We start from the raw sequence: 24,126 nt of genomic DNA, 5'->3' as shown, positions 1-24,126 counted from the left end.
ATGTAATTAGCGGTCCAAACACCAAAAGCCGGCTAATATATATATACATATTATATATTGTAAGATGGCTGCCGGACGAGTCCTTGAGAGAAGATTTGTGTCATCGCAGCTATTAGCTGCGGTGATGTGAGCTTGGAAGCATGCTCCAGCACATATAGTGCTGAGAGAGCTATTAGGCCATTCCAGGGTCGGGTTTTATGAGCGGTCATAAGAGATGGGTGGGAATGACTGCTCACATATCCCAACCCCAGGAATGTGGTTTGGCAGATAAAATGGAGGCCGAGTGTCTCATTCAGTGTCTGAAGCTGGAGATGTGTGGATCTCCTGTGTGTTGGTCTGTGCTAATGTAATAAAATGCAGGAGCTGAGTATGTCACCACGGAACAGACGGACCAACAGTTGAAGGGGAGGTTAATTTACAAGGATTAATACAGGCAAAATAATGGTTCAAGTATTGGTAATAGGAAAACAATCAAAAGAGGCAAAACCAGAATTAAACAGTATTATCCGGAGTTTTCTTATGAAGGAACTTATCAGTTCGAAGGGGTCTTGATTGAAGAGTCGGACTTCTCCCAAGTTGGAACCGAATCACCAGCGGCGCTTGTCGTCTGAAGTCTCTGTACACTGTTGTCTTTACAATCCTCCGCTGGGGTCACAACAGCCTCTCCCAGGGGAAACAACACTCCGTCCCATGTTAGATCTCTCAGCAGGAATCAGGGGCTCGGCACCAGCCCCGCAGGGGTCACGGATCCTGCACGGATCACTGTCTCTGCACGTGCTGCTGTCTCTGCGCCAGTTTCTGTCTCTACACAGGCTGCTGTCTCTGCACTAGCTGCCATTTCTGCACAGGCTGCTGTCTATGCACTGGGCACGGTCTCTACACGGGGGGTCAGGACACACCTCATATTTCACTGCAGACTCCAGATTCACGTAGTCACGGGCTACGGTCTCTCTACTGGTCTCAGTCTCTATACAGGCCTCCGCTTCCCTGCGGGTCTCAGTCTGTCCACAGGGATCAGGGCGCACCTTTGCTGTCATCGTAGTACACGGTCTCACGTACTCACAGTCTGCAGTCTCTGAGCGCATTATCTCGGTCTTTGCCCTGTGAACGAGAGCTCTGTCTCTCTTGGTCTGCATCAGCGTCCTCTCCTGACTCCTGCCCCGGCTGCTCTGAGGAAACCACGCGCTCTTTTCCCGCTCTCTGCTCGGCTGTCTTCCTGTGTCCAGCCCCTTCTCTGTCTCCCGGGGAACCTGCTACCCTGCTCAATGGTTCCGGGCACGGAGCAGAGGAGGCAGCCCTCCCCCGACTCTTCCTGCACTTCACCCCCTTACATTAAGGCCGGGGTCACACTAACCGACACAAAATACGGTCCGTAGTTTACCGGCGTAATATGGATGAATGACCCCTAAATAGTGATCCGTATGTCATCCGTAAGCAAGGTGTGGTCGCGTATTTTGCGCATGTAAGCATCCGTATGTAATCCGTATGGCGAGATTTTCTCGCCGGCTTGCAAAATGGACATATAATGGAGCCCTATGACAGGTTTTATAACACAAACGAAAGAATAGATATAGACACATAGAATACATATATATATATATATACATACATGTCATTGAGACATATATATATATATATATATTTATATTTCACAGAGTTCTTCATAGTAGAATAGCTGCTAATTCAATTGACGGCTTTTGTCAAATCATTCCCCAACCCGACATGAAATGACACATGGTTATGGTTTACATACAGTAAACCATTTCATTTCTGTTTTTTTTTTGTAGGTCTTTCATTAGTAATTAGATAAGGGTTGATGTGTAAAATTTGGGAGGTGTAGGTGTTAATTTAAGGGGTTAATTCGTTGTAAAAAAATGTGTGGGCTCCCGCGGGTTGGGGAATAATTTGACAAAAGCCGGCAATTGAATTAGCGGCTATTCTGCTATGAAGAACTCTGTGAAATATAAATATATATATATGTGTCTCAATGACATGTGTGTATATATATATATATATATATATATATATGTATTCTATGTGTATATATCTATTCTTTCGTTTGTGTTATAAAACCTGTCAGTGTGATTTTACTGTATAGCGCACTGAATTGTCGGCTTTTCTAAAGGACACTGGGTGCGTATTTCTCGCAAGTCACATGTGTGGTCCGTGTGTAATGCGTATTTTTTGCGCACCCATAGACTTGCATTGGCATACTACGGGTGTAGTACGCTGACAATCGCAGCATTCTGCAATTGGCACGGACCGTAGAATACGGACGAGAAATATACGGCTGATGGGAGCTGCCCCATAGAGAATCATTGGTCCGTGTCTAATGCGTGCTTTTAACGCCTCTCACTCGTCCGTATTCCTCTCTAGTGTGACCCCGGCCTAAGGCCTAAAGAACCAGACACTTCCTGAGCGGGCGGCCCTGCTGTATTGTATGCACTTTTTACTTTATGTTTTCACTTTATGCCGGAAAATGGTGTTCTTTGGTTTTGCTATCCTGAGCGGTTTATGAAGTTTGAATTAACTTTCCTGGACATTTTAGCAATATTGCTGTCTGTGTCTATGTAAGCAGGTTGTGGGATGCAGTAACGCAGAGGCGCAGAGCAGGGGATAACAATTTAATTGTACAGTAAAGGTACTCCTCGCAGGGAGATAAACAGTTAAATTGTAAATGAATGGCAGACAAACAATAACAAAGTGATAGCAGTTCATTCAATAAACTTATCGTGTCCTTAGATTCCTCAGCCGACAAGGATCTGCTGGGTGTTGTAGTCCGGGCGACAGCTGGGATAGTGGTCACAGATGGAAGCCTTTGGACGATGGTCCGTCTTCTGGCGGCAGTGGTCGGTCTCCGGTACCCCCTACCCTATGAATTGATGTAGCTGAAGCAAACAAGGCCACAGCACTGTCAGGGTCCAACGTGAGCGGGCAAGGATAAACTGGCAAGGTAGGCCGCAAATGTCTGTCCAGTACTTGGCTTTCTTTATGCAGCGTGTGCGCTGTACTCACGGTCACGAAGCGCACGGCACCATGCTCTCTGGCAGTTACCGGGCACAAGGCACCTCGCTCTCTCAGACTCCTGCTGGTGGCGGCGGGAGTGGACGGACGCAGCCCTGCGTGGTGCTGGTGCTCAAGGGGTGGAGCACACTTCTCCGCCTGCTGCGTGCCGCTTGTTTGCACCAAAGCCCACTGTTTCCGCGCGCTTCTCCTCACTGCCCAGGTTAGCCACGCCCCCTCTTCCTGTGTCATGGGGCCTGTCCGGTCCCCTATTTCTTCCCCCAGGCAGCAAGGGATGCAGCCTCAACAGTTCCAGAGCCAGCTCGGTACAGGTCTTCCTCCTTACACCTACGTCAACTGCAGCTGAATGAGTACAAACATATATATTATTCAATGGGGTAAATGCTGATGCATAAATCTCCGTGTACCATACTGTGTGTGATTTCACTCTGAGATCGGACTCCGCTCATCCATCCAAGTCTATGGGTGAGTTGAAAGCATCAGACTGCACTTGGATTAAATCTGAGTGCAGTCTTATTTCCACAGTCTCACAGAATGGAGAAGATGGAGACATTTTTTTCTCCCTCTTCTCCTCATCCTAGAGAATCAGATTACTCTATGCTCACACTCTGGTCATTCTCTAATCAGAGTCTGATCGGAGTGTCATTTGCATAATCAGCCCGATTCTATAGGATGACAGAATCTACGGCCGTCTGACCGTAGCCTTAAAGATGTTCGGAATATTTAATTTCTATGTCAGGCAACGGAGGGAACAGTTGTCTAGTCAAGTATCGTGTATGTGTCTTATTCTAAGTAATGGGACAGGGACCTGCCGGGTGTCGGACGGTGGCCTCAGCGACTGTCCGGCCCGTTGCCTAACAGTCTCAGCGCATAAGGCGGAAATGCCAGGCGCTGCACAACCTCTTTACAGTATGTTAACCTGACGATACAGTAACACAACATTATATTAGCATAACAAAAGCCGCGCTCTCCGCTCTCCCACACAGACATATGTTTAGACCGCACATTTTTGTTTTCCTGAGAAACAAGTTTCTGAACAACCTGTGTGGTTCTCTGCCGCTTCTACAGTTTCTATCAATGGGTATTTGTCCACAGGTAATAGACAGTCTTCCCGTAAGTGATTCACAAGCTCCAGCTTAATAAAGGCGCTCTCTTGTGAGTGCGGTGAGTCACGCTGCGATATCATGCCACACTACAACAGCAATACATCGGAGGGTGGGCATCACAGAGCAACCAGCCTTACTCCAAACATCACAATGGTCCATACACATGAAGCCTGACTGCAGAGCGGACCACCATGTGTCTGAACAACCTCACATTCTATGCTGTCTTTACACATGGGCTTAAATAAAGCTTTAAAGAAAGTATGTTATACGTTATATTATTCAATTCAGGCCTCTGTTCACAATTGCACTGACCATTGCATGCAGCTGGTAAGGAGACCTTGGTGACTATATTACTTTTGAAGTTCAACTTGCTATTTGTATCTTCGTTCTGACTCCAGCTTAAAGGTTTTGTCCACCCCTTAAAATTCTTTTCATGAACTGCTTGCGTTCAAATAAAAAATGAAATCATACTAATCCCCATTCATTCCTCTTCTGATGCTGCCAGGGTACCCCGCCGGTCTCTGCACTTCTTCTGACCAGACAGGCGACTGATCATTTTCTGGCCACAGCAATGGTCACCACTTTAGCAATGTAGTCAATGATTCGCAGCAGCTATCATGACTCTGTATAACAGAAACAAGATGTACATCCCTTTCTGGCTGTACAGATATGTGACCACTGCAGACGATCACTAACCAAAGTGCTTGGGCTTAAGTTATATGCTGTCTTGGTGGAAGAAGTGGTAATACGCCATACGGGAAGGGGACCCAGGCAGCATTACAGAACTGATAAGAGATTAATTGTTTTTCATTTACATCTGTAAGGTTTCACAAAGTGAGTTCGGCCCACTAAAGCCCCCGTTACACATAGCAATATCGCTGTAAAGTCACCGATTTTGTGACGTAGCAGCGATATTGCTAGCAATATCGCTATGTCTGATACTTACCTCCAACCGGCTCCCCCACTGGTTATCACTGGTCGCGCGAGAACGTCCTGGACCGTTTCTCGTCGGGCGCTTCCTGTGGCGCTGACGAGCGACGCGTGGACGCAGGCGGGAGGATGTCAGGATCGCCGCGTCTGACAGGTAAGTAGCGACCCCCGACCGCTGCTATGCCGCTGGTGAGATCTGCCTGTGTGGCAGCTCACTAGCAACCACTTAGCGATGCACCAGCGATCCATATCATTGTCGGGATCGCTGGTGCATCGCTAAGTGTAACGGTACCCTAAGACTTTGGTTCAAGTGGGCATATAGACCCCAGGCGTTCGTGCAGCTTCCAGGGAACTCATGGAATCATGGGCACTGGGACTAACTGGAAACTCAGGAGCAGATGGACAAATGGACCCCAACAGGGATGAATGCGAGTTGAAACATAGTAGAAGAGATAATGGCGCATACCAAACACTAGTCACTAGAGCCTCAATCCCAAGACACAGGTGTGTGTCAGTTGGCCTTAAATAGGTCTAGGAAGATGATGTCATTGATCCATGCCGGGCAACCTGCAAAACCCAACGTGGAGCACAACAGAAGACACTGAGCCTAGGAGAAAGGAGGAGAGTCTAGAAAACCTGGGACAAGTTTGTAACAACAACTTGCATGAGGGTTTGCAAAAATATTTCAGGGGTGGACAGGTTTTATTTTGAATAAATATATTTATTATTTTTAATTACACAAGTCATTATATAATGTACTAAGATAAGCAAAAAAGTAATACCATGGCCGACACTGAGGCCTTCAGAAGATTCTCAGATGATACGGTAACCCATCGGCACCCCACAATCGTGTTGTGCAAGAGCCATCAGAGGCCTTTTAACCTCTTCCCGACCTTTGACGCCACATAGGCGTCATGAAAAGTTGTGCCAATGCGACCCATGATGCCTATGTGGCGTCATGAATTGATTGCCCCCCTGCGGGTCGGGTGACCGGGCTCACTGAAAGGTCACCCGACCAGCACACAGAGGACCCTTCATCATTAACCCCAGGGGCCGTGGCTTAGCCCCCACGTGCCTATGATCACTCTGATTGGCCGATAAAAGTGAAACCGCCAATCAGAGCGATAGTAATATTTCACCAATGAAATTTGGTGAAATATTACAATCTAGCCATGGCCGATGCTGCAATAGCATCTGCCATGGATGGAGACACCGATCAGACCCCCCCCCCCCCACGACTGACATCGCCGATCGGCTGCCGCCACCGACTGACAGCACCGATCGGCAGCCGCCATCATAATATGCCCCCTCTTCCCTTCCCACCGCTCCCCCCGCCTTCCGATCCCCCCTCTCACCCTCCACGGTGCCTCTGGCCGTACCTCTGGCCGTCCCGGTGTCCCGCCGTCTCGGATCATGGGTGCCGCAATCTTGGAAAATGGCGGGAGCATGCGCAGTGCGCCCACTCGAATCTGCAATGCTGCAGATTCATTCAATTATTTTGATCACTGTGAAACTCTCACAGTGATCAAAATAAAAAAAGTAAATCACCGCCCCCCTTATCACCCCCATATGTAGGGACAAATAATAAAATAAAGAAAATATTTTTATTTTTCCATTAGGGTTAGGGCTAGGGTTAGAATTAGGGTTAGGATTGGAATTAGGGTTAGGGTTAGAAAGAGGGTTAGAATTAGGATTAGGGTTGGAATTAGGGTTACGGTTGGGGTTAGGGTTGTAATTAGGGTAAGGCCTCTTTCACACATCAGGTTTTCGCCGTCAGGCGCGATCCGGCGCTTTTGACAAAAACCGGATCCGGCGAAATGCAATGCCGGATCCGGTTTCCCCCCCATTGACGTGCATTAGAGCCGGATCGAGCCGGATGGCCATGCGTTTCATCCAATTTTCGCCGGATCCAGCAATGTGACGCGATCCGGCGTCTGGAAAAAAACGGCTACTGTAACGTTTTTTGTCTCCGGCGAAAAAGCCGGACACGCCGGATCCGGCTTTTTCATACAATGAAAGCCTATGAGCGCCGCAATGCGCCTGATCCGGCAACAGCCGGATCCGGTGGCCGGATCCGGTTTTTTTGGTCTGAGCATGCTCAGTAGCTCTGCCCACAAGACATATATAAAAGCAAGACAGTGGGACCCTCAGCCACACCCAACATGCCACCCAAGCCAAGAACCAGGAGCAGGAGAAGGCAGCAGACATCTGCAGCAGCAGCACCATCAGCACCACCCCAAATGGAGCAGCATGCTGAACAACGGGAGGGGAGTCCAGCAGCAGATGAGAGACGGTAATTATCAAATCCCCCATTCCTCCAAACTAGGGCTATGGAATATCAAGATATTCATTGGCCCTTTGTTTCTCTTTATTCAACAGCCGCCCAATAGATGCAGCAGCAGCAGCAGCAGCAGCAGCAGCAATGGCAGCAGCAGGAACACCACCCACAGCCATGGAGTCTGGCCAGCAGGAAGACAGCACATCTTCTTCTGGGAGCCCTCCCTCGCATCGTCAGCGTTTGACGGTAAGTTTTTATTTCCAAAATCCATCATCTCTGTAATATATGTCTATTCATTGCCTTTTATTTCAAAACAGGAATCACAAGATGAAGAGGAGCTCCCAGAAGAAGGAGGAAGGGGTGGACAGACACTTGGAGTGGGCTCACAATTGGTAAGTTTTTTGCATCAAACGCAGAAACACAACATCACACTACACACAACACATAGAAAACAATGTTCTGCAGACCACACACAGCAAACAAATGCCTACATCCAAAGATATAACATTTTTTGTTTTCTTCTCTAGTCTTCCCAATCTGGTGCTCGGCCAAGAGGTCCTCGCAGTGCCTCCCAGGGTCGTCGGCGACAGCAACGCGGCGGTCACCAGCGTGTAAGTATAAATATTTTTGCTTTGTTTTTTTGCACTTTTTATTTCATTTCTTTTGTGGAGGCTAATTATGTTATTTTTGTCTTTTTCTTTAACAGCCTTCACAGCGTGCTCCCGACTCTGACGGTGAGGATGGAGGAATCGATGTGGACCACCTCATCGATCTCGTCAGAGAAAGGGAGCCGCTCTGGAATATGGCTGACCGCCGCCACGCTGACCTTATCGTTACCCGACGACTCTGGGAGGAAATCTGTTCGCTCCTTGTGGACCGCTGGGAGGACCTCGAAGCTCGGGCCCAGATTAAAGAGCGTAAGTATATACAGTACCGGTTGCTTGATTTAAACCAGTGTTTCCCGAACTCCAGTCCTCGTGGTCCCCACGGATCATGTGTTCAGGATTTCTATTTACTTTGGAAATCCTGAAAACATGACCCCTGGGGACCATGAGGACTGGAGTTTGGGAAACACTGATGTTGTATACTAACCACTTTGTCCTTTCTCGTTTCAGGGGAGAGAATTGTGAAGCGGTGGCGGTCTGTGAGGGATCGTTTCAAGAAGGAGTTCAATAAAGAGATGCGGGCCCCGAGTGGATCTGGAGGACGCAGGAGCAAGTATAAGTACGCACGAGCCCTGTCGTTCCTCCGGGATACAATGCTCACCAGAAGGTAAATATTACACACCACATGTGACAAAAAAATGTTTAGATGTAACTTTTTTTTTCAGCCAGGGCCATACCATGTCACTATTTTAATTGTTTTTTTTTCTCTTTATTCCACAGCACGGTGAGCAGCACTCGGAAGCCTGCACGATTGGACCCTTCTGAGGCGATCCCTGAGGAGACCGGCACCGAGGGACACTTCGACCGCCCCGGTACATCTGCACCTTCCCAGCCTTCCCACACATTCGACCCATCTGTCCCATCCACCAGCACAGGAGCATCGTGGCTGCCTACATTACATGAAGCTGCTGGTGAGGAGATCGCTTTCCCTTTACCCCACCCTTCTGCCCCTGCCACCTCTAGTACACCTGCGGGTACTGGGCGGCAGCGGCAGAGGGGTCAGGAAAAGAGTTATGCGCCAGAGTTCTTGCATCTGAATGCATCTTTCCAGAACTGTCTCAAAGTCTTGTCAGAGCAAATCTCCGCAGGCTTTCAGCAGATCAACTCCAGCATTCTGGAGGTGAAGACACTTCTGCAAACCATGCATTCAGAAGCAAGATCTTCGCCAAACCACACCTTTTTCAGGTCTGTTGTGGAGCGCATGGCAACACTATCTCCTACCCAGCAGATGCATGTAATGCATTCGTGCCACGGTGCTCTACAGCAGGTTACCTCCCAACCTCCACCTCCCACCACTGTAGTTCCTCCACCTGCACCCCCTCCAGCCACTTTCCATCCTCCCCCTCCTATTACATACCAGCAACCTCCCCAGTACCAGCAACCTCCCCAGTACCAGACATCTCCCCACTTCCAGCAACCTGCCCCATACCAAACTCCTTCCCCGTACCAAACTCCTTCCCCATACAACTTTCCATCAACATCATCTGCTCCTACAGTCCCTGCCCAACCCTCCACTCCACCGCCCACCACCTCTTCTGCCTCCCACATGTCCACCCATTCTGTAGCTTTTTCCACACCATCACCTCTAACTGTTCCTTCCCCACCACGATCCCAGACCTCTCTCCACACTCCCATTGTCGAAGTGTCCCGCAGCCCCTCCAGCAGTATTTCCACCCCACACTACACAGATTTATGATGTGTTTTGTAATAAAAATGCCCAGTTGGTTTCAAACCTTTATTAAAAAAGTTTTTTTAACTTTAAAAACAGTTTACAAAAAAAAATATTTTAAATAAAAGTTAAATTATTGTTTACACTGGTTGTCTGTCATTTCTTTCTTCGGCGAAATATGTTTAAAAAAAAGGTTAAATACAGGGTATTTAAAAGGTAAAAAGGTATTCAAAACCAGGTATATAACTGTGGGTAAATTTTAGCTTTTTGCTACAGTTGTGTTCCTGGTTGTGTTTGAAGCAAAGTATTTCACCTAAAAAGTTGTGTTTATTGTTGGTGATTTCCTAACAATGTACACAACTTTTGTTAAAAGGTGAAATACTTTGCATAAAACCAGCGTCGGACTGGAACACCTTGGGCCCACCAGAGAAAATCATTCTTGGGGCCCACTACGTAGCTGCATAGAGTTAAAAACCAGACCACCAATTATGCGGTAAAACACGCTAATATCCGGGTATAATATAAGGTTGTACATGTCTTAATTATGTAGCAGGAGTTGGGGTAGCCCCCTCATATAATATAAAGCAGCCCCCTCACATAGTATAATGAAGCCATCTAATAGAATATAATGCAGCCATCTCATAGAATATAATACTGCCCCCCTCATAGGGTATAATACTGCCCCCCTCATAGGGTATAATGCACCCCCTCATAGGGTATAATACTGCCCCCCTCATAGGGTATAATACTGCCCCCCTCATAGGGTATAATACTGCCCCCCTCATAGGGTATAATACTGCCCCCCTTATAGGGTATAATGCACCCCCTCATAGGGTATAATACTGCCCCCCTCATAGGGTATAATACTGCCCCCCTCATAGGGTATAATACTGCCCCCCTCATAGGGTATAATGCACCCCCTCATAGGGAATAATGCACCCCCTCATAGGGTATAATGCTGCCCCCTCATAGGGTATAATACTGCCCCCCTCATAGGGTATAATACTGCCCCCCTCATAGGGAATAATGCACCCCCTCATAGGGAATAATGCTGCCCTCCTCATAGGGTATAATGCTGCCTCCTCATAGGGTATAATGCTGCCCTCCTCATAGGGTATAATGCTGCCTCCTCATAGGGTATAATACTGCCCCCCTCATAGGGTATAATACTGCCCCCCTCATAGGGTATAATGCTGCCCCCTCATAGGGTATAATACTGCCCCCCTTATAGGGTATAATGCTATATAGATATAGAGTTAGATAGATATAGATAGAAAGATAGATGTAGAAATAGATAGATATAGAGATAGATAGTAGATAATGGATAGAAAGTAGATAATGGATAGATATAGATAGAAAGATTCATAGAGATAGAGATAGATAGAGATATAAAGATAGATATAGAAAGAAATATAGATAGATAGATAGATCGATAGGTAGATAGATATAGAGACAGATAGAAAATAGATAATGGATAGATAGATAGATATAGAGATAGATAGCTATAGATAGAAAGATATAGAGATAGATAGATATATAGATAGAGATAGATAATAGATAGAGATATACAGATATAATAATAATAATAATAATAATAATATAGACATATATAGATAGATATAGAGATAAATATATATAGATAGATGGCTATAAATAAAAATAGATATAGAGATATATATAGAGATAATAGATATAGAGATAATAGATATAGAGATAATAGATATAGAGATAGATAGATAGATATAGAGACAGATATAGAGATAATATCTAGATATTGAGATATGTATAGAGATAGATAGATATAGAGTTAGAAAGATAGATAGATATAGAGAGAGATAGAGATAGATAGAGATAGCTAGATAGATAGATATAAATAATAGAGATAATAGAGATAATAGATAGATATAGAGATAGATGGATAGATCAATAGATAGATAAAGAGAGAGAGATAGAGATAGATAATGAGATATAGAGATAGATATAGAGATATAGTGTTAGATAGAAAGATAGATATAGAGATAGATAGATATAGAGATAGATATGGATATAGAGATAGATATGGATATAGAGATAACAGATAGATATAGAGATAATATATAGATAGATAGATATAGAGATAGCTATAGAGAGAGATATAGAGATAGATATAGAGAGAAACAGATATAGATATAGAGATAGATATAGAGATAGATAGGTAGATAGATATAGAGATAATAGATATATATATAGAGATAGATAGATATAGATATAAAGATAGAGATAGAGAGAGCGGTAGATAGAGAGAGAGATAGATACAGAGATCGATAAATAGATAGAGAGATAGATATAGATAATAGATAGAGATAGATAGATAAAGATAGATAATAAATATAGAGATAACAGATAGAGATAGAGATAGAGTAAGATAAAGATATAGAGATAGGTAGATATAGATAATAGAGATAGCTAGATAGATAGACATAATAGATAGATAGAAAGATAGATATAGAGATAGATGTAGAGATAGAAAGATAGATATAGAGCGATAGATAGATAGATAGATAATAGATATAGATAATAGATAGAGATAAATAGATAGATAGAGAAAGATAGATATAGAGATAGATATAGAGATAGAAAGATAGATATAGAGATAGATGTAGAGATAGAAAGATAGATATAGAGCGATAGATAGATAGATAGATAATAGATATAGATAATAGATAGAGATAAATAGATAGATAGAGAAAGATAGATATAGAGATAGATATAGAGATAGAAAGAAAGAAAGATAGATAGATAGATATACAGAGAGATAGATATAGAGATAGAGATAAATAGATAGATAGATATAGAGAGAGATATAGAGAGAAATAGATATAGATATAGAGATAATAGATATATATAGAGATAGATATAGCTATAGAGAGAGATAGATACAGAGAAAAGATATAGAGATAAATAGATAGAGAAAGATAGATAGATAGATAGATATATAGATAGAAAGATAGATATAGAGATAGAGCGATAGATAGATATACAGAGAGATAGATATAGAGATAGATAGAGATATATAGATAGATAGCTATAGAGAGAGATAGAGATAGATATAGAGAGAAATAGATATAGATATAGAGATAGATAGAGATAGATATATAGATATAGATATAAAGATAGATATAGAGATAGATATAGATATAGAGATAGAGCGATAGATAGCGAGAAATATAGATATAGAGATAGATAGATACAGAGAAAAGATATAGAGATAGATAACGGATAGATAAATAGATAGATAGGTATAGAGATAGATAGATATAGATATTAGATAGAGATATATATATAGATAAAGATAGATAGATATAGATGGTAGCTAGATAGATAATAAATATAGAAATAATAGATATAGAGATAAATAGACATAATAGATAGATATAGAGATATATATAGAAAGATATAGAGATAGATAGATAGATATAGAGATAGATGTAGAGATAGAAAGATAGATATAAACATAGAGCGATAGATAGAGATAGATATAGAAATAGATAGATATAGATAATGGATAGAGATAGATATAGAGATAGATAATAGAGATAGAAAGATAGATAGATATGAGAGATATATAGAGATAGATAGATAGATAGATAGATAGAGAGAAACAGATAGAGAGAGCGAGAGAGATATAAAAAACAAACAAAACACAATACTCACCTCTCCTCCTCGCTCCCACGCTGATCCCGGCTTCAGTGTCAGGAGCTGCCCCCTCTGCCTGACACACAGTGGGTGCGCGATGTAGTGACGTCATCGCGCACTGGCTGTGAGCCAGGAGCAGAGAGGACTGAGGGCGGCGCCGGCCCTGATGCAGAGCGGCTCACTGGGCTGGGGGCGGGGCCTCTGGGGGGTGGAGACCTGAAATGATATTCACTGCTTCGCAGTGAATATTCATTTCTCTTTAGCAGCGGGGACAGGGGCTCCTGCCTCCTGACACCCGCTGCTGCTCCGCTGGAGCAGCGGGGGCCCTAGGCAACTGCTGGCCCTGTATGCCAGCAGGTGCCAGGGCCCACCAGATGCCAGGGCCCACCGGAGAATCCACCGGTTCCCCGGTGGGCCAGTCCGACGCTGCATAAAACACAACCAGGTACACACCTGTGGCCTAAAGCTAAAAATAGAGACCATGACAAGATAGCCAACTTTGGTTGGCAAAGGTATATACTGTTGGTACAGAAGGTACACAAGTTTGGTTAGGGCACAAATCTTTCACACTCTGTCATCCTGCCAGTGTACTCTGCCTTGAGGTGACAAAGTATAGTGCAAAATTGTCCCTCATTACTGAAACCGTCACAGAACTTCTAGTGGTAATGTCATGGTAATCTTGCAAGGTGGTTTCTTCAGAGGTGTCCTCAATGGAAATGGGTTCCTTGCAGATAACAAAATTGTGGAGTACCACGCAAGCTTTGATCACCTCGTCCACAGTTTCTGTCTTGAGGTTGATCGCAGTCAATAGGACCCGCCATTTGGCTGTCAGAATACCAAAGGTACATTCAACCATTCGTCTTGCTCTTGTGAGGCGGTAATTAAAAATGCGTTTTGGTCTTGTCAATCCTCTGCTAGAGTACGGTTTCAAAAGGTGTTCTGACAGCTGGAAGGCTTCATCCCCTACACAGACAAATGGCATAGGTGGACCAGATGTTTGCGGCAGCGGTCTAGGTGGTGGGAACTGGAAGGTGTTTCCATACAGTTTACGCCCCATGGCAGACAGTTTGAAAACTTGAGAGTCATTGGAGCGGCCATAGGCCCCAATATCAACAGCAATAAATAAATTTGTATTCCGCGTCAGCGATGGCCATGAGGACAATTGAAAAATATTTCTTGTAATTGAAATATTCCGATCCCGATCCGGCTGGCTTTACAATGCGGATATGTTTCCCGTCCACAGCGCCCAAGCAGTTGGGAAACTGACATATCTGTTGAAACTTGTCAGCAATTTCAATCCACCTCTCTGTTGTGGGCTCTGGTAAAAACTCTTCAGCTAAGGAGTCCCAGAGTGCACGGCATGTGTACTTCACTATTCCAGATATGGTGGAAATCCCGAGTCTGTACTGGAAATGCAGTGACGAAAGGGATTCTCCAGTTGCAAGAAATCTGTGGGGAATTAAAAAACAATAAATTAGTTTTAAATCACAGCATTACATACCAAAACTCAGCTATAACACTTGGAGATACAAACTACCACCAACAAGATTGCAGTGAAAGTGTGCTCTGATGCGAGCATATCCAATAAATGTGGCTTACCTTAAAGTCACCATCAGACGCTCTGCGGGTGAAACAGAGAAGCGGCAATAGGTGTCCGCTTTTCTTATGAGGTGTGCAATGCGCTCCACCAAGTAATCAAAATTCTCCATTTTCATCCGAACATATCCAAAAAATTTATCCGGGTTTCGTCGAAGGTCCATGCAGAGTGTAGAATAGACCCCACGCGTCATTCTCTTGGCTGTGATGGGGTGGATCCACAAACGTCGTCTACGATGCCTGATGCGCTGCTGTCTCGCTCTCTCCTTCTCCAGAACAATCACCCTCAAACGATTCGCCTCCGCTATAAAATCCGCCAAATTCTTCAAAATATTTCCAATCACAACATCCATCTTTGCCAGTAACTTGCTCTTCTCTCCAACCTGCACTTTCTCCTCTACAACCTGTCAAAGAAGGGCTGTAGGAACACGCTATATATAGTTTTCCAGTAGCCAATCCCGTTCGGAAGGCCACAAGGGTCAATTTTAAAAACCGGATCCGGCGTAATCCGTCGAAAAACGGATAGAAAAACGGATGAAACGGATCCGGTTTTGTCTGTCAAGAACAAGACGGATCCGGCAGAAAACCGGATCCGTCACATCAGGTCTTACAAAACATTTGCCGGATCCGGCGTTCCGGCACGACGCCGGATCGCGCCTGACGCCGAAAACCTGATGTGTGAAAGTAGCCTTAGGGTTGGAATTAGGGTTAAGATTAGGGTTAGGGGTGGGTTGGGGTTAGGATTATGATTAGGCTTGTGGTTAGAGTTAGAGTTGGGATTAGGGTTAGGGGTGTGTTGGGGTTAGGGTTGGAGATAAAATTGAGGGGTTTCCACTGATTATGCACATCACGGGGTCTCCAAACGCAACATGGCGCCACCATTTATTCCAGCCAGTTTTGCGTTCAAAAAGTCAAACAGTGCTCCTTCCATTTTGAGCCCTGACGTGTGCCCAAACAGTGGTTTACCCCCACATATGGGGTATCAGCGTACTCAGCAAAAATTGCGCAACAACTTTGGGGGTCTAATTTCTCCTGTTACCCTTGGGAAAATAAAAAAATGGGGGCTAAAAAAATTATTTTTGTGGAAAAATTTTTTTTTTTTTTCCACAGCACTGCGTTATAAACTTCTGTGAAGCACTTGGGGGTTCAAAGTGCTCACCACACATCTAGATTAGTTCCTTGGGTTGTCTAGTTTCCAAAATGGGGTCACTTGTGGGGGGTTTCCACTGTTTAGGTACATCAGGGGCTCTGCAAACGTAACATGACGCCCGCAGACCATTTCATCAAGTCGGCATTTCAAAACGTCACTACTTCCCTTCCGAGCCCCGACATGTGCCCAAACAGTGGTTCCCCTCCACATATGGGGTAACAGCTTACTCAGGATAAACTGGACAACAACTTTTGGGGTCCAATTTCTCCATTGTAAAAAAATAAAAAATATTTTTATTTTCACGGCTCTGCATTATACACTTCTGTGAAGCGTCTGGGGGCTCAAAGTGCTCACTATGCATCTAGTTAAGTTCCTTAGGGGGTCTAGTTTCCAAAATGGGGTCATTTGTGGGAGATCTCCAATGTTTAGGCACACAGGGGCTCTCCAAACACGACATGGTGTCTGCTAACGATTGAAGCTAATTTTCTATTCAAAAAGTCAAATGACGATCCTTCCCTTCTGAACCCTGCCGTGCGCCCAAACAGTGGTCCCCCCCCTCATATGGGGTACCAGCATACTCAGGACAAACTGAACAACAACTTTTGGGGTCCAATTTATCATGTTACCCTTGGGAAAATAAAAAAAAGCGAGCTAAAAAATAATTTTTGAGGGAAAAAATAAATTTTTTATTTTCATGGCTCTGCACTATAAACTTCTTTGAAGCACTTGGGGGTCCAAAGTGCTCAGTACACATCTAGATAAGCTCCTTGGGGGTTCTAGTTTCCAAAATGCGAAAAGGAGATGAATCCAGCGAGCCAAGTTTGAAGTACATAAAAAATCTTTTTCTTTATTTCAAACGTAGATTAAAAATATTTATCCATAGCAGCATATTATAAATATAGGCAGAGATAGGAAAAATTACTGCTGTAAAGCGCACGGCAAGACGCGTTTCGGCTAAACCTTTATCATGGGCCATTTTTATATCAGCTTGTTGGCCTTTGTCTCTGATAGGGTTTTGGCAGATTGCAGACAGCAGCCTGGGAATGATAAAGGTTTAGCCGAAACGCGTCTTGCCGTGCGCTTTACAGCAGTAATTTTTCCTATCTCTGCCTATATTTATAATATGCTGCTATGGATAAATATTTTTAATCTACGTTTGAAATAAAGAAAAAGATTTTTTATGTACTTCAAACTTGGCTCGCTGGATTCATCTCCTTTTCGCATTTATTGTTGGCAAGAGCTCCTGTCATTTATCCGTTGCTGAGAACCTATACAGTATAGCAGCTTATCTTTTGAACCAACCGGGTAAGCTGGCATTTTTCTTCTTTTTTAAGTTTCCAAAATGGGGTCACTTGTGGGGGGTTTCTACTGTTTAGGCACATCAGGGGCTCTGCAAACGCAACATGATGCCCGCAGAACATTCCATCATGAACATTCCAAAATGGCGCTCCTTCACTTCTGAGCTCTTCCATGCTTCCAAACAGTGGTCCCTCCCCCACATATGGGGTATCGGTGTACTCAGGACAAACTGCGCAACAACTTTTGTGGTCCAGTTTCTCCTGTTAGCCTTGTGAAAATAAAAAATAGTGGGCTAAAAAATCATTTTTGAGCAAAAAAAAATGATTTTTTATTTTCACTGCTCTGCGTTATAAACTTCTGTGAAGCACTTGGGGGTTCAAAGTGCTCACCACACATCTATATAAGTTCCTTCGGGGGTCTAGTTTCCAAAGTGGGGTAACTTGTGGGGGGAGCTCCAATGTTTAGGCACATAGGGGCTTGTTGTGAGTTCATTCTCCCCTCCGTCACTGAGGCCTGGTGAACTCCCTCTTCTAGTGAAGGAAGGTAGTGAGCCTGATTATCAGGCACCTGGGACTAATGAAGACGATTGGCTGAGTGGAGTCACTGACTGGATTTAAGGCAGCCTACGCCCTTTCTGCCCTGCGGGTGATTTCTCTGTGGACTCTTGGACACCAGTCTGATTCCTGCTCTCCTAAAGCTAAGTTTTCTGTTTGCCTTTTTGCATTTAAGATTTGTTTTTGTTTTTCTTGCTTTTTGGATTCTGCCACTCCCTGCTGGAGTGTGCAGTGTTCCGTTAGCTCTGTCTCCTGAAAGTACCTGAGTGCTGATTTAGTTTTTGAAGCTTAGTTGCTTCAGGGCCATTTTTATATCAGCTTGTTGGCCTTTGTCTCTGATAGGGTTTTGGCAGATTGCAGACAGCAGCCTTCCTATCCGTTCCTATCTAGGTAGTTTTTGGGCCCCGTCTTTGCTCAGCCTGTCTTTCTGTCTGTGTAAGTGTTTTCATCTTGCTTCACCGTCATTATATGTGGGGGGCTGCCTATTGCTTTGGGGTCTGCTCTGGGGCAGTTAGATTTCCCCTTTCCTTCTTTAGGCCTATGTATCTCTCCGGCTGTGATCGAGGGGTCTAGGTCATCGTAGGAACCCCCCACGGCTACTGCTAGTTGTGTTGATAGGTTCAGGGGTCTGCAATCTGATAGTTGCCTACTTCTCTGGTTTTCTGGACTTAGCTAGCATTTCTGTTTTTGCCTCCTACGGTGACTCAATAATAACAGGGGCTCTTCAAATGCGACATGGTGTCCGCTAACGATTGAAGCTAATTTTCCATTTAAAAAGTCAAATGCCACTCCTTCCCTTTCGGGCCCTGCCGTGTGCCCAAACAGTGGTTTATGACCACATATGAGGTATCGGTGTATTCAGGAGAAATTGCCCAATAAATTTTAGGATCCATTTTATCCTGTTGCCCATGTGAAAATGAAAAAACTGAGGCCAAAAAAATTTTTTTGTCAACAAAAAGTACTTTTTTTTACGGATCAATTTGTGAAGCACCTGAGGGTTCAAAATGCTCATTATGCATCTAGATAAGTTCCTTGGAGGGTCTAGTTTCCAAAATGGGGTCACTTGTGGGGGAGCTCCAATGTTTAGGTGCACATGGGGCCCTCCAAACGCAACATGGCAACCGCTAAATATTCCAGCATATTTTCCATTCTAAAAGTCAAATGGTGCTCCTTCCCTTCTGAGCCCTGCTGTGCACCGAAAGAGTGGTTTATGACCACATATAAAGTATCGGTGTTCTCAGGAGAAATTGCCCAACAAATTTTAGGATCCAGTTTATCCTGTTGCCCATGTGAAAATGAAAAAATTGATGCTAAAAGAAAATTTTTGTTGGCAAAAGTAAAATGTCCATTTTTTCCTTCCACGTTGCTTTAATCATAGAATCATAGAATCGTAGAGTTGGAAGGGACCTCCTGGGCCATCTGGTCCAACCCCCTGCTCAAAGCAGGATTCGCTAAATCATCCCAGTCAGATGTCTGTCCAGCCTCTGTTTGAAGACTTCCATTGAAGGAGAACTCACCACTTCTCGTGGCAGCCTGTTCCACTCATTGATCACTCTAACTGTCAAAAAGTTTTTTCTAATATCTAATCTGTGTCTCCTCCCATTCCGTTTCATCCCATTGCTTCTAGTCTTTCCTTGTGCAAATGAGAATAAAGTCATAGAATCATAGAATCGTAGAGTTGGAAGGGACCTCCTGGGCCATCTGGTCCAACCCCCTGCTCAAAGCAGGATTCGCTAAATCATCCCAGTCAGATGTCTGTCCAGCCTCTGTTTGAAGACATCCATTGAAGGAGAACTCACCACTTCTCGTGGCAGCTTGTTCCACTCATTGATCACTCTAACTGTCAAAAAGTTTTTTCTAATATCTAATCTGTATCTCCTCCCATTCAGTTTCATCCCATTGCTTCTAGTCTTTCCTTGTGCAAATGAGAATAAAGATGATCCTTCTACAATGTGACAGCCCTTGAGATATTTGTAGACAGCTATTAAGTCTCCTCTCAGTCTTCTCTTTTGCAAACTAAACAATCCCAAATCCTGCAACCTTTCCTCATAAGACAGGGTTTGCAGACCGGTCACCATTCTGGTTGCTCTTTTCTGAACTTGCTCCAGTTTGTTGATGTCTTTTTTAAAATGTGGTGCCCAAAACTGGACACAATATTCCAGATGAGGTCTGACCAAAGAGGTGTAGAAGAGGGAAATAATGACTTCACGTGATCTAGACTGTATGCTTCTGTTAATACATCCTAGAATTGCATTTGCTTTTTTTGCTGCTGCATCACACTGTTGACTCATATTCAGTTTGTGATCTATTAGTATACCCAAGTCTTTTTCACATGTGCTGTTGCTTAGGCCTATTCCTCCCATTCTGTATATGCTTTTTTCATTTTTATTGCCCAGATGTAGTACTTTGCATTTTTCCTTGTTAAAAACCATTCTGTTAGTTGCTGCCCACTTCTCCAGTTTATTTATATCTTTTTGAATCCTCTCTCTCTCTTCTCTAGTATTAGCTATCCCTCCTAGCTTTGTGTCATCAGCAAATTTAATCAGTTTACCCTCAATTCCTTCATCTAAATCGTTGATAAAGATGTTGAACAATAAAGGGCCCAGGACAGAGCCCTGTGGTACCCCACTTGAGACATTCTTCCAACTGGATGTGCAGCCATTTACGACCACTCTTTGGGTCCGATCACTAAGCCAGTTATGAATCCACCTAACAGTTGCCTTGTCCATTCCATACTTAGTCATTTTTTCAATAAGGATTGTATGAGATACTTTGTCAAATGCTTTGCTGAAGTCAAGATATACTATATCTACAGGATTTCCTTGATCCACCCAATCAGTGATTCCGTCATAGAAGGAAATTAAGTTAGTCTGACATGACTTATTAGTTACAAACCCATGCTGACTCTGTTTAATCACTTAATTCTTATCCAGGTACTGACATACATGTTGTTTAATAATTTGTTCAAAGATCTTTCCTGGTATAGAAGTCAGACTCACCGGCCTATAGTTGCCTGGGTCCACCTTCTTCCCCTTTTTGAAGATAGGAACAACATTTGCTCTTCTCCAGTCTTCTGGGACTTCTCCTGTTCTCCAAGAATTTTCAAATATTATGGAGAGGGGTTCAAAAATTTCTTCTGCTATCTCCTTCAGTACTCTGGGGTGTAATTCATCTGGACCTGGAGACTTGAATTCATTTAGGTTAGCTAAGTGTTTCCTCACTATCTTTCTGTTTATAGATATCCTGGATTCTTCTATTCCCTTAATAGGACAGTGAAGAACAGTTGATGTCACATTTCCTTTCTGAGAGAAAACAGATGCAAAATAGGAATTTAAAAGTTCGGCCTTCTCAACATCCTGTCTTACCATTTCATCATTTTCATCCTGTAAAAATCCTATAGCATCTTTGACTTTTCTTTTACTTTTGACATATCCCCAAAATCCTTTATTATTGCTTTTGACATCTCTTGCAAGCCTCAATTCATTGTCAGCTTTAGTAATCTGATTTGTGCCCTGCAGGTTCTGCAGACAGCATTATATTCTTCTTTAGATATGCCTCCCTCTTTCCATTTTATAAACATTTTTTTCTTCCTTTTTAGCATGTGCTTAAGTTCTGTGTTCATCCATCCTGGCTTCCTTAAATGCTTCCTATTCTTCCCTCTTTTTGGAATTGTTAACAATTGTGCTTTGAGAATTTCATTTTTCAAGATTTCCCATCCTTCCTGGACATTTTTGTCTTTAAGGATATCCAGCTTTAGTTCCTGTGAAGCACCTGAAGGGTTTATAATCTTCTTGAATGTAGCTTTGAGTAGCTTGAGGGGTGCAGGTTTTAGACTGATGTATTTTCTGCCATCTAGACCCCTCAAAGTGACTTCAAATGTGAGGTGGTCCCTAAAAAAAAATGGTTTTCTAAATTTTGTTGTAAAAATGAGAAATCGCTGGTCAACTTTTAACCCTTATAACTTCGTAACAAAAAAAAATTGTTTCCAAAATTGTGTTGATGTAAAGTAGACATGTGGGATATGTTATTTAGTAACTATTTTGTGTCACATAACTCTCCGGTTTAACAGAATAAAAATTCAAAATTTGAAAATTGCGAAATTTTCAAAATGTTCGCCAAATTTCTGTTTTTTTTCACAAATAAACGCAAAATTTATCGACCTAAATTTACCATTAACATGAAGCCCAATACGTCACGAAAAAACAATCTCAGAATCGCTAGGATGCGTTGAAGCGTTCCTGAGTTATTACCTCATAAAGGGACCAGTACTGGTCAGAATTGCAAAAAATGGCCTGGTCATTAAGGTCAAAATAGGCTGGGTCATGAAGGGGTTAAAGGAGAGCATTCAAGAGGTTATGAACGAAGCTAGCAGCAGTTAAGCTCAGGTGCTGGCTATGTTACAGAGTCGGCAGCCACGCTGCGTGGAGCAGACTCAGGTCCTGAGTCCGCTCCTTGCAGTAATATCGCACTTACGCCATACATGTACAGCCACAGGTGCAATAAGGTTTAAACCAGATTCTAATCCATATTCTTTAGTACTACTTAAGCATCTGTTTTAATTGTACATGTTTTTATTCTACTTTCCTTAATTGATGATAGATGCAGTTTGTTTTAACAGCATTCAGAGACATGCTTTACAGCAGCCTCATGGACCATATGCACTAATGGTCTAGTGATGGTCACTAAACGCAAACTCCCGACACGCATGTAATTATTCTTCAATCAGAATTACATTCTATATCATGTCTTCATAGCAGATTACCTCATGCAGCAAGAAGGTGCCACCGATTTCAATACCGTGCAATGCGTTTCGGACCGTTCCAAACTTTTTACTACCACAAAACAACATTTACCCCACTATCTAGTTATAAATCTGCTGAATATATATACAGTCATATGTAAAAGTTTGGGCACCCCTATTAATGTTAACCTTTTTTCTTTATAACAATTTTGGTTTTTGCAACAGGTTTTTCAGTTTCATATATCTAATAACTGATGGACTCAGTTATATTTCTGGATTCAAATGAGGTTTATTGTACTAACAGAAAATGTGCAATCTGCATTTAAACAAAATTTGACCGGTGCAAAAGTATGGGCACCCTTATCATTTTCTTGATTTGAACACTCCTAACTACTTTTTACTGACTTCCTGAAGCACTAAATTGGTTTTGTAACCTCATTGAGCTTTGAACTTCATAGCCAGGTGTATCAAATCATGAGAAAAGGTATTTAAAGTGGCCACTTGCAAATAGTTCTCCTATTTCAATCTCCTATGAAGAGTGGCATCATGGGCTCCTCAAAACAACTCTCAAATGATCTGAAAACAAAGATTATTCAACATAGCTTTTCAGGGGAAGGATACAAAAAGTTGTCTCAGAGATTTAACCAGTCAGTTTCCACTGTGAGGAACATAGTAAGGAAATGGAAGAACACAGGTACAGTTCCTGTTAAGCCCAGAAGTGGCAGGCCAAGAAAAATATCAGAAAGGCAGAGAAGAAGAATGGTGAGAACAGTCAAGGACAATCCACAGACCACCTCCAAAGACCTGCAGCATCATCTTGCTGCAGATGGTGTCACTGTGCATCGGTCAACAATACAGCGCACTTTGCACAAGGAGAAGCTGTATGGGAGAGTGATGCGAAAGAAGCCGTTTCTGCAAGCACGCCACAAACAGAGTCGCCTGAGGTGTGCAAAAGCACATTAGGACAAGCCAGTTACATTTTGGAAGAAGGTCCTGTGGACTGATGAAACAAAGATTGAGTTGTTTGGTCATACAAAAAGGCATTATGCATGCGCTGTATTGTTGACCGATGCACAGTGACACCATCTGCAGCAAGATGATGCTGCAGGTCTTTGGAGGTGGTCTGTGGATTGTCCTTGACTGTTCTCACCATTCTTCTTCTCTGCCTTTCTGATATTTTTCTTGGCCTGCCACTTCTGGGCTTAACAAGAACTGTACCTGTGTTCTTCCATTTCCTTACTATGTTCCTCACAGTGGAAACTGACTGGTTAAATCTCTGAGACAACTTTTTGTATCCTTCCCCTGAAAAGCTATGTTGAATAATCTTTGTTTTCAGATCATTTGAGAGTTGTTTTGAGGAGCCCATGATGCCACTCTTCATAGGAGAATCAATTAGGAGAACTACTTGCAAGTGGCCACTTTAAATACCTTTTCTCATG

General features: G+C 43.3%; 1 protein-coding gene and 1 long non-coding RNA gene across 2 annotated transcripts in view; both read right to left on the bottom strand.

Annotated features, from left to right (window-relative positions):
- GNAS (GNAS complex locus) overlaps positions 1-24,126 on the bottom strand; it is a 301,279-nt gene that overhangs the window by 150,378 nt on the left and 126,775 nt on the right. The gene's annotated exons all lie outside the window — the stretch shown is intronic.
- The window catches only part of LOC141096123 (uncharacterized), a 129,637-nt gene continuing 108,120 nt past the window's right edge, over positions 2,610-24,126 (bottom strand). Inside the window, exon 2 of the long non-coding RNA XR_012233592.1 lies at positions 2,610-3,366. This is a non-coding gene — a long non-coding RNA (uncharacterized lncRNA). The remainder of the gene's footprint in view (positions 3,367-24,126) is intronic.

Source organism: Dendrobates tinctorius, unplaced genomic scaffold, assembly GCF_039654945.1.
Source record: "Dendrobates tinctorius isolate UK_male_01 unplaced genomic scaffold, ASM3965494v1 ptg000071l, whole genome shotgun sequence".
Lineage (NCBI taxonomy): Eukaryota > Metazoa > Chordata > Amphibia > Anura > Dendrobatidae > Dendrobates > Dendrobates tinctorius.
The sequence above is the reverse complement of the archived record's forward strand: the minus strand, read 5'-3'. Positions and strand labels throughout refer to the sequence as shown.